Raw genomic sequence first — 10,680 nt, forward strand, 5'->3', positions numbered from 1 at the left:
ATTTAAGTTATTTTTTTCATTGTTTGAGTTGCTGGTATCATTATTTCAGTCCCAAAGTTGCTTGGTTTTGATTGTCGTTTTTTCTTGTTCGAACTTGATTATTGTTTAGTTATTAGTAATAAGAGGGTAGTTTTATGGTTTCGACAATGCTAAAGATGCTAAACATATTGCTTGTCAATATATTGGATTAGTTACGAGACACTGTCTTTTTAATGAGTTTTGCAAGTCACGAGACTCACAAATCACAACTGATCCTTTTATGTATATTATTCTGACGCGGGATTTATTTGGCAGCTTTCACGAGTTGTATATATATATACAAAATTGATCTTGTTTAAGGGTTAAGACCGCCTTAACTTAAGAGATCTTACACACTCCTTTTATTTCAATCGGGTCAAGAGCCGTCCTAAGTTAAGACGGTCTTAAACGATAAAACGGTGATATACACTATATAGCAGCACACATGTACTTGAAGATTTAAGTATCACAATCAACACTGCTCTTTCTTTCTAATTTCTCATCAATTAAGAGTCAACTCACCTACTAACATCTAACACATCAATAGTAATAAGTAATAACAACTTCATAATTTCTAATTTTCTATCCATCAATTTTGTTCAATGAATTCACATCAGTTTTTATAAAATTGGTATAATTCGACAATTTCTCATTTGTTTTGTTTATGGTTGATTCTCTCTTCACATGTTTGATTTAGTTTTTAATGTCAGGTCAATGTTTATATATTTGTTTCTCTAATACCTATCACTTATCAGGTCAGTGTTTATATATATGTTTCTTTAATACCTATCACTTGTTGAGTATTCCTTAAAGTTTCCATTTATGATAAGGTTAAGATGGATTGCTGGTGTCACTTCTTGTTAAAGATGAAATAGCTTTAGGATTGTTGCCATATCTTGCGATCATAGATTGCCAGATAAGGTGCTCTTTAGCTCTAAAAGGTTCCAAGCAAGTTAACCATGATGTCGATGTGTTTGCGACATGTTTTAATAGTAGTAGCTCAATAAAATGATCCTCGTTGTTACTTGAGAGGCGCAAGTTTTGACGATATTTTTTATATATATCTTGAGAGTTAATTTTTAGTTGGTTTATTTAGCTGTGAAACAGTAGTTCAATACTTTACAACCTTCTTTTTCTCTCTCAAGTTGTTGGTGCTAGAACTATCCCATGAACTATTAGTTGTTATTTGATCTTTTACCGTTAGCTCATGAATAATCACTAAATCATGTGTATAGTCTCATTCAAATACTTCTTAATGGTCCGAAGAGTATATGTTGTTGTAGGTATCTGATATTTTTTTCATATATTTGAATAAGAGGTAACTCTGTCACATTTTATAACTGTGGGTTCGAAGAATCACTAATGGAAGTGAGAAATAATAGAGTTTTTTAGCTGTCTTTCTATCATTAGATGTCGTCTTTGCTTCTATTGAGGAAGTCATTTATGGGCGATTTAGTACACAACCTAGTTTAGACAGGTTTTCTTCCCCTCTCCCTTAAACTCTGATGAATATTCTGTTTTTTTAGGAGATCCAATAAGAAGGAAGGACGCGGTCTAGCTTCAAGCTGGTAAAAAGAGGGAACACATACTATTTTTGCTCACCAGGTTGCATTTTTATAATTTTTTATTAACCTACAGGCATACTGATTGATAGTTTATGTTTGCAGTTTCGACTTGGTCAACATGTGTGTACACAAAAAAGCATGCTGATTTGTGTGTTATGGAGAATAAAATATGTATATCTGCTTCTCACAGTAGTTTGCAAAGACGGCTTCAGCTAAATAATTGTTTTTTTTTTTGTTGATAGTTGTCGCAAAGTAAGGTCAAAGATATTGCATGGAAGGGGGCATACTGACAATGTGGTTAAACTCAGTTGGGATCCGAAACATTCAGATATATTACAACTACCTCAGGGGACAAAATAATCTGTTTTTGATATGCATGTAAGTCAAAATGACCTCGTTGAAGATAAATAATTCCAGTACCCATTTTTTCTATTTGTACTAACATTATTGTGGTTGCCAGCACTACGTATGCACTTCATAGTTGGATAGAGAGGTACTTAAAAGTTTAATTGTTTGAATAAGGTTATTGTTGAAGGGGCTACTAAAGTTACATAAGCTGTTTTGCCTAATATGATAAAGATACAAATTTTGCCTTAACCACTTAGCTATTACGTTAGCTTTGATGATTGTTTAGTTTGCCAAGTTTATCTTTTAGTTTGGTTGCTTAATTTTGATTCGTAACAACTTCATACAAGTTTTTGGATAATGTTAGGCTTTTAGCTTTAAAGTTTGGATTGGGGTAATCATGTTAAGATAAATTTGTGCTAGTTGTTATTAGAGTATTGTAGAGGTTTTATTTATATTTAATGTATGGATTTAAAATATTTACTAAAATTATGTAAGATTGTATTGTATAAAATTATATTAGAGATTATTTATATATAAATCATTAGTTTGGATTGATTTTATTTTATCTTATTAATTTTTTTTAGCTTATTTTAAGCGTTTTAAAAATAAAAAATATTTAAAATAAATGCTATTTGCTGCGTTTTTTTTTTTTTTTTGAAAAAACGCCTCAAATAAGAGGAGCTATTTGCTCCGTTGTTTTGGAAAAAACGCCTCAAATGAGGATTTATTTGCTGCGTTTTATAAACGCCGCAAATGAATTTCTTATTTGCGGCCCCTCCATTTGCTGCTACACCAAAAACGCCTCAAATAGCCTATTTTTTGGAGCCGCAAATATTTTTTTTTTTACTAGTGCCTGCCTGATCAGGCAAATGTCAGGCGACAACTATCAGGCCAGTCCATACAGGGGCAGCCCGAAACCAAGTACCCATCACAGATATTGGCACCAGCCAGGAGGGAAGAGCAGGCCAGGGATCTATATCCTGCCTGCCGAGAAGAAGTATATGTCTAGCATGATCAGATACGGTTGACACACATCAAACAATGGTCAGGGTATAGGAAGACGGTTCCTACTTTCTTGGAAGAATCATTTTACCAAACCACAAAAAGAGAAGAAGCAGTCAACCAAGCAAGATGTGCGGATAGGCAGTTGCAAGGTCAATACCCACTTCTGGATTAATAGGGCACAAGGCCTATTAACTAGGAACGGTCATATTGAACGTTGGAAAACATGAAAGCTTCCTATAAATAGCTAAAGGGAATAAATTATATGCTCACTTGCTCTTACTCTATTGTATACACTCTACTCAATTCAGCATACGTTCTCTCACATTATAAGTAGCCTGACAGATTTATCTCCTGTCAACATATATCAATCATAGTAAAATCCCTTCTGGCTTGGTGCCCGTGGTTTTTTCCCTTATTCCCAGGGTTTTCCACGTATAAATTTTTGTGTCTTTTTCTATTGCTTACTCTTTACTTACTTATATACCTGTCAATCGTTTTTTATTAAGTTAGATCACCCTGCAAAATATTCCTCTGGCAAGACAATACATCCGTATAAAATTTTGCTAAAACAATTGGTGCCCACCGTGGGGCATCTAGCTCATAAATAACCAAAATCCAATCTCAAACAAAACAAATACTTTTTCAAAAATGACTGGATACAGTGTTGAACAACAGTTGGCTGCCGCCAAGCAACAACTACTGGAAATGGAACAGCTGAAACAAAAAATGGCTCAGGCTTAAGCCGAAGTCTAGAAGTTGAAGGAGTCAGAGTCCAACCTGAAACAAAAGCTGGAGAATAAAGCCTCAGGCTCAAAATTAAAGATCCAGCCTGGAACTCCATTTTATTCAATCATCAGGAATATCGATTTCTCCAACTTTGATACTCCAACCCCATCAAAAACCAAGGCATCTTGATTCTGACTCAGAAGAAATCCCAAATGAAGAAACAGGTCCAGATCAAACCAGTGTAGCTATAATGATGACAATGGTCCAGGAAATCTAGAAACTCCATGAGAAATTCGAGAAGATCCCCGGAGTACCTACAAGCATCGAGGAAGCCAACCCTGAAAGCTATGCTGACTCTCCCTTCGTGGACGAGATAGCCAAGGTAGACCTGCCAAAGAAGTTTGTAGTACCATCAACGAGGACCTATGATAGAACTGCAGATCCTCAAAACCATGTAGCCTACTACAAGCAGAGGATGTTGGCAGCCTCTATACCCAGTGAACTAAGATAAGTATGCATGTGCAAAGGCTTTGGAACAACCCTGAACGGGCATGCCCTACAATGGTACATAAACCTGCCAAATGGAAGCAACATATCCTTTGCAGATCTGATAAATTCATTCAACCATAAGTTTGCCAGCAGTAGGGAGCTCGAGAAAAGATCCAGTGACTTGTATCGAATCAAGCAAAAGCTTGACAAAATAATCAGAGCATTCTTGACCAGATTCAATAAGGAGAAAGTTTCAATCCCTAGATGTGACGTTGGAACAGCTGTGGAAGCATTCAGGCAAGGGCTACCACTGGATAGTGATTTCTACGATGAGCTGACCATGAACCCTTGCCACACTTTTGAAGACGTTCAGGCAAAGGCACTTGGCTATATCATGCTAGAAGAGGATAAAATCTTCAAAGCGGAAACCACAAACAGTGTTGCATGCTACGAAAGGTCTAGCTGGAAAAGCTCCAACCATAGAGGAAGCAGCTCCAGGTTATCTCCCTATACTAGACCTGATAGATCAGAAGTCAACTATGCTCATGAGCAACGAGGTAACTCCTATACTTATCCACCTATTCAGAAATATAACTTCTCCGTTGATATTACAGGACTTATAAAGAGGCTTGACAACATGGGAGACGTCGTCAAATGACCCAATAATGTGACTCCTATTCACGCACATTTAGTTCCCTAACTAGCCTAGTTCCTATGCCATTTACCGTGTATTAGGGTCGTTTCATGTCTTTAGCTTCCTATTATGCATATTCTATGAGGTTTGATGTCCTTTGTAGAAGAGGAGCACTAACCTTGCCCAAACGGAGTGAAACAGAGCTAAATTGATAACATCCAACGACCAAGCATCAAAGAGGAGACCAATGCTAGAGGCTGTAGTTCAATAAATCAAATTTTAGGGTAATCAAAGACAACCCCCACGACCCAAGAATCAATCCCCACAAGTTGTTGAGCAAGGATGACGAGAAGGAAGCCATTACAAGAGGAAATTGCTTGGAACCAAACCAAGACTTGCTTGTTTGGCTATGAAAATATGCTATATGAAACGACGTTGAAAAATCAACTGCTCTAGGCTTTTGAATCACTCCAATAGGAGTCCGGATGAGGAAATGACGTCCGTTTTACGCTCCGAACTCAAATACACAAGCTGCTGAGCAGAGGTCCCCCAACCGGAGACCCAGGACGCCCGGGTTAAGCCTAGGTCGCCCGACCTTAGAACTTTAGCAGATTCCCTGCCTAAGAAATCACTCGACCTCACCTCAATTCGCCCGACCTAAGACCCAGGACGCCCGACCCCACTCTAGGACGCCCAGATTCTCATGCAGGGAGATTTTCTCAATCATGGAGTTGTGGGGCTCCTCCTAGGACTTGCAAGGCTCTATTCGACACCTAAGCATATTATTTCCTAATCTACCCTTGCTTAACCTAATGTTGTACCACTATATATACTCCATTTGTAATAATCAATTGATTAAGCTTCTTTAGTTTAGATTAAGCTCTCGTTAGGAGTAGATTAGAATAGATTAGCATTTAATCTTTCCAAAAAATACACATTAATCTTTCCTTAATTATTGTTCAAGATTTCTTATTGGGTAATTGAAGACTATTGGGTTATTATTGAAGAATTGACAACTCTTCATCAATCAATCAATCAAGTTTTCTTCTATTATTCTTTGCTTTCTATTTGATCATTCTAAGTTGGTACAATTTCTCTACTCTTTACTTAATCCTTGTTTATTATTTTACTCCATCATCATGCTTAGACTTGTTAATATGATTGACACCCTTGTTAGCATGTTTTCCATGATCATGAGTGAGTAGTTTCCTAACTAGGGATAAGTGGGGGATTAGGGGAGTTAAAACATGGGGGTAGATCCATACTTAATCTAATATGCTTTCATAAGATTGCTTTCTTGTTCATTGTTGTAGTTTCAACTGATGCACATGTTATGCTTGATAAATTGCTTGATTGACAACCTTCCATGAATCTCTTATCCATTCAACAAGACTTGTAAGATATAAACTAACACAAGGCTTGTTAGACCATGTGTTAGGCCTGGAAATCCGCAGATGTCCCTGAACGATATTCTACCTCGACCTAACCATCAGGTTGTCAGGACGTCAAGCTACCAGGACACAAGAAGACAGGCGCCAGGCCATGGAGAGGACAACGGTCAAAATATCAGGAAGATATTCGACCAAGAGATCATATTATAGACGAATATACGCGCAATAATTGGGGCATTAATTAGAAAGATTTAGCAATTAAAGACGGCAATTAAAGGAGCAATAATGAGCATTATTCCGGCTAATTAAGGCAGGATATTCAGCATTGATCGAGAAAGATCTAGCAGCCGTTCAGCATTTGACTATATAAAGAGCACTTAGATCATTTGCATGACACAAGACAAGATCCTAGCAACTGTAGATACCTAGTATCTGCTGAAACTCCAACAAACACCCGATGATTATCGGACTACAACATGTTTTGGAATCGCGGCGTTTGATCGATAGTTTGTGTACAACTTTACGTCGGAAAACTTAACACGATTCGAAAATAAAACATTTCAAAACTTTTCAAAAGTACCTGGAGTGTTTAATGCACGACGACGGGGTCGCAATGACACTAACTAGAGTCAAAACCGACACCGGACTAAAAATCGACTCAAAAATTCAAATCCCGACTCCAACAACGAGTCAAACCGAGTCAACCACAAAAAACAAACCATTTCAAACCTTCTATACTAAGATTTCCCAAATTCATGAATGGTCAAGTACCAAACATGTGACTAGAAATCCTAGGATTAAACAAATCATGATTGCACTTGTGTGAAAGTGACAGGACAAGTCGAAGACCCGCGACGTGGCTCGCGCCTCTTTGAGTAGCCCAGGTGGCCACGTCGCTCAAAAGTCACACAACCACTCATTTTCCTATAAATACCCCTCAAATGCCCCCATTTGAGAACTTACGCGAGTGTCCGCCCCCTCTTTTCTCCCTTAAAATTCTCGACTCGACGTCTTAAGTCACAATCCGACGTGTATTGAAGACCTACCGATCGTAAATACAAGCCTTACACATTGTTTGGTACCGTTATCGTGCATTAAATCACTTGACCGACCATTTCGACCACTACACCGTCACTAATCTTAATAAAACATTCTTTTTACTTACCAAAACGGTTTTAAACCTAGTCTTTTCCTACCAAACGAGTTGTTACACTTACGTCGGTTTCTCGCCATAACCAAACATGTAAGTATGAGGGTGTAAAAATCCTTCTTTTATCATGTCTTTGCTTGTTTTATGACCATAACATGCTAAAACATGCATAACATGATCCAAAACATAGGATAGACGAGCCAAAACTAAGTTTTGGCCTGAGGCAGAAACCCCTTGTTCTGCACAGAGGCCCACGCCTCAATGGGGTGCCCAGGTCAGAACTCAATCGTGTGTGTTCTCGTCCTTCCTCATTAATCTATTTTCATATTTGTAATTGGTTTTTACCATTTCGAATGTTTCAAACCCTTTTATTTATTTTTACAACTTTTAACCATAAAACATTTTTCATCCTTGGTTCTTAATACCACGACGGTTTAATCCGTGTTCCAGTGATAATATTTGGTTAATAACATTTAAAAGGTATTTTAAAGCCTTTTATTTCATTTCTTTACATTTTGAGAGGTATTTTAAAGCCTTTCATCATTTCTTTACATTTCTAAAATAAACATATTAGTCACCAACACAAAGTCATCCTTGGTTCCACATACCATGCCGGATTTTAACCCGGGTACGATGATGAGTATCGACTAATTATATTCAAATGAACTTAAAACAATTAGTTCATGATCATTCTCAAAACTATCCATGTCAAGTCAAACTCGACACCGAATATCATCAAAATAATGATGATTATTCGAGTCTCGTTCCCCAAATCAACAAATACGGTCTAAACGACCCTTTCAAACCAAAACGGGTTTAAATAACCACTTTTCAACACGTTTCAAAAATGTTTTTTCAAATGGTCAGAGCACGACATATAACCGTTGACTGACCCGCGCCTAAACAGGCCTTTTCTTTTTTATTTTCAAAACCAGGGGAGACCCCCTTGCACCGCCAATAGGCTCGCGCCTCATGTGGCCGCCTGGTGCAGGGTCTGTTCCCTTTCCAGCATTAGTCTAGGACGATCCCGACTCCGGCCAACCCGGATATAGGACGGATCAGATGATTATTTGCTCATTTAAAAATGACATTTGCAAAATGCCTTACTAAGACAAATGGATCGCGTTATGCACCATAAACCTAATACGGTAAATGGATGTTTAATTTCCGCTTTGCATGCAAATCAAACATAAATCCAACTCGACATCTTATACTTGATACTTGGATTAAATCAACCGACTTAGAAAGCTCTCACATGTTAGGTTTAAATTATAGGATGCGCTTTCATGCATTTAAAACGTTTTATCAACTTTTGCAATCAACCAATCAAGATCGATCAGTAGAGGCCGCTACCGCAGGCGGGATTGGGTGTCTGATTAAAGGGCTTCCCAATACGTACCTTCACCTCTTACTCAGAAGCTTTGGATAGTGGACGACCTTATCCGGGGCGCATGAGAGTCATTCTAGATATAGGATGCTAAAGAGGGACGATTCCTTATCTTTAATACCTATGTCAAACCATGCTTTGTGCTTCGTTTGACCGAGGTATAAAGTGGATTCGAACGGGTTCTAAGCATCCCACAAATGCTTGGTGGCGACTCCGAACATCTCTAATCGTTTCGAGACCCTTACCGAGACGAAACCGACCGATCTAAAAAGATCCGGTCGAAAGCATTTTTACGCCGCCGAGCGTAGCTTTCAAAAGACCGCTGCACGTCCGCAGATCGACCGGGCTTGCTGGTGGGCCGATGTCCACAGATTCGCGACTCCGCTGGGGATAACTAGGACACTTACGTCTTTGTGATCCCTAGATGGTGAGACTCGAACGAGGTCTTGGTCGGAATGCATTAATTGATATTACGGTCACGGTCGGGTTCCTTGTCCGGACCCACAACCTAACCCTCTTCGACCAATTGGCTCGTCTCGTCGGCGTGAGTTTTCTCATCCCCGCGTTTCGAATCCCGATTGAGTCAAGCATACCATTGACGTTACACATTTATGTTTCGTCAAAGAGTTTTCATCACTTTCGAGCACGAGGCTAGGGCACCCTCCTTACACATTTTGTTTGGATTGGTATCCCTCTCGCAAATCGGGGTTTGATGGCTTGGTGTGTAACTACCCTTCTAAGCCAAAACCGTGTCAGCATTATGCATAATATAATGAAATTGTGAGTGCTTATGTGCTACTTGATCATAAGTCCTTCCGTGTCATTTTCAAACTTTCAAAAATACCCTTTTGCGCCGTTATAATGGCCATTTCAAACCTCGGTCTTTCACCGACCGTTGCACGCCTTTCTAGGCCGTTGTAATGACGATTTTTCAAACCCGGTTTTTATAACCATTTCCACACGCCTTTCTAGTTCGTCATAATGACAATTTTCAAAACCCGATTTTTTTATAACCATTTCAACACGCCTTTCTAGGCCGTCGTAATGACGATATTTCAAACCCGGTTTTTATAACCATTTCCACACGCCTTTCTAGGCCGTCGTAATGACGATTTTTCAAACCCGGTTTTTATAACCATTTCCACACGCCTTTTTAGGCCGTCGTAATGACGATTTTTCAAACCCGGTTTTTATAACCATTTCAACACACCTTTTTAGGCCGTCGTAATGACGATTTTCAAACTCGGTTTTCTACAACCATTTCAAATCACCTTTTTACGCCGTTATAATCGCCGCGTCTAGACACGGATTTTAACCCGTTTCGCGCCGACAATGACTCTTTCAAAACCCGAGAAAAGCACACACCCTTTTCTCGAGACACTTTCGAGATCTCGAGGACCATGCACCGTCCCCGAGACCTCTTCAAACATTTCAAACTCAATTTTCAAAACATACAATTTTGAATTTCAAAAAACCGTCTTGGGAGACAATACATTGTTTTCCGAGCCGATTCAAACTCGAAACCGTCTTTTGTAAATAAACTCAGGACAACCCTTTCAACTGACCGACTTGCGGGGATCTCTATCTTCGGAAGCCGTCCATAGAGCGACAAATGAATCTTTTTGGAAATTTCTATTTTCGAAAACTTCAGTCCACCATTCCAATTCCGCCTCGTGTCTATCGAGTCGAAGCAAACGTACTTATGGGTCTTTACTTATGAGTCGTCTCACCATGATACTCTTCCAATGGCGCCACACCACTACATTGGACGCGTGTCAAAAGTTCGGTCAACACCGTCACGTCATAAATCGAGTCAGCATCGAGGTACCACACACGGTCATCCTCGTCTTGTTGAGTCTGATCCTTGTCTCGCTCTTTGTGTTGTCTGCGTTCAGTCTTTGAACCGTGTCGGATTGAGTTGTAATGAGAGCCGTTTTTATGCCTCAGAGCCATGGCCCCGTCTTCAA

The sequence above is a fragment of the Silene latifolia genome, chromosome Y, assembly GCF_048544455.1.
Source record: "Silene latifolia isolate original U9 population chromosome Y, ASM4854445v1, whole genome shotgun sequence".
NCBI classification, from domain to species: domain Eukaryota; kingdom Viridiplantae; phylum Streptophyta; class Magnoliopsida; order Caryophyllales; family Caryophyllaceae; genus Silene; species Silene latifolia.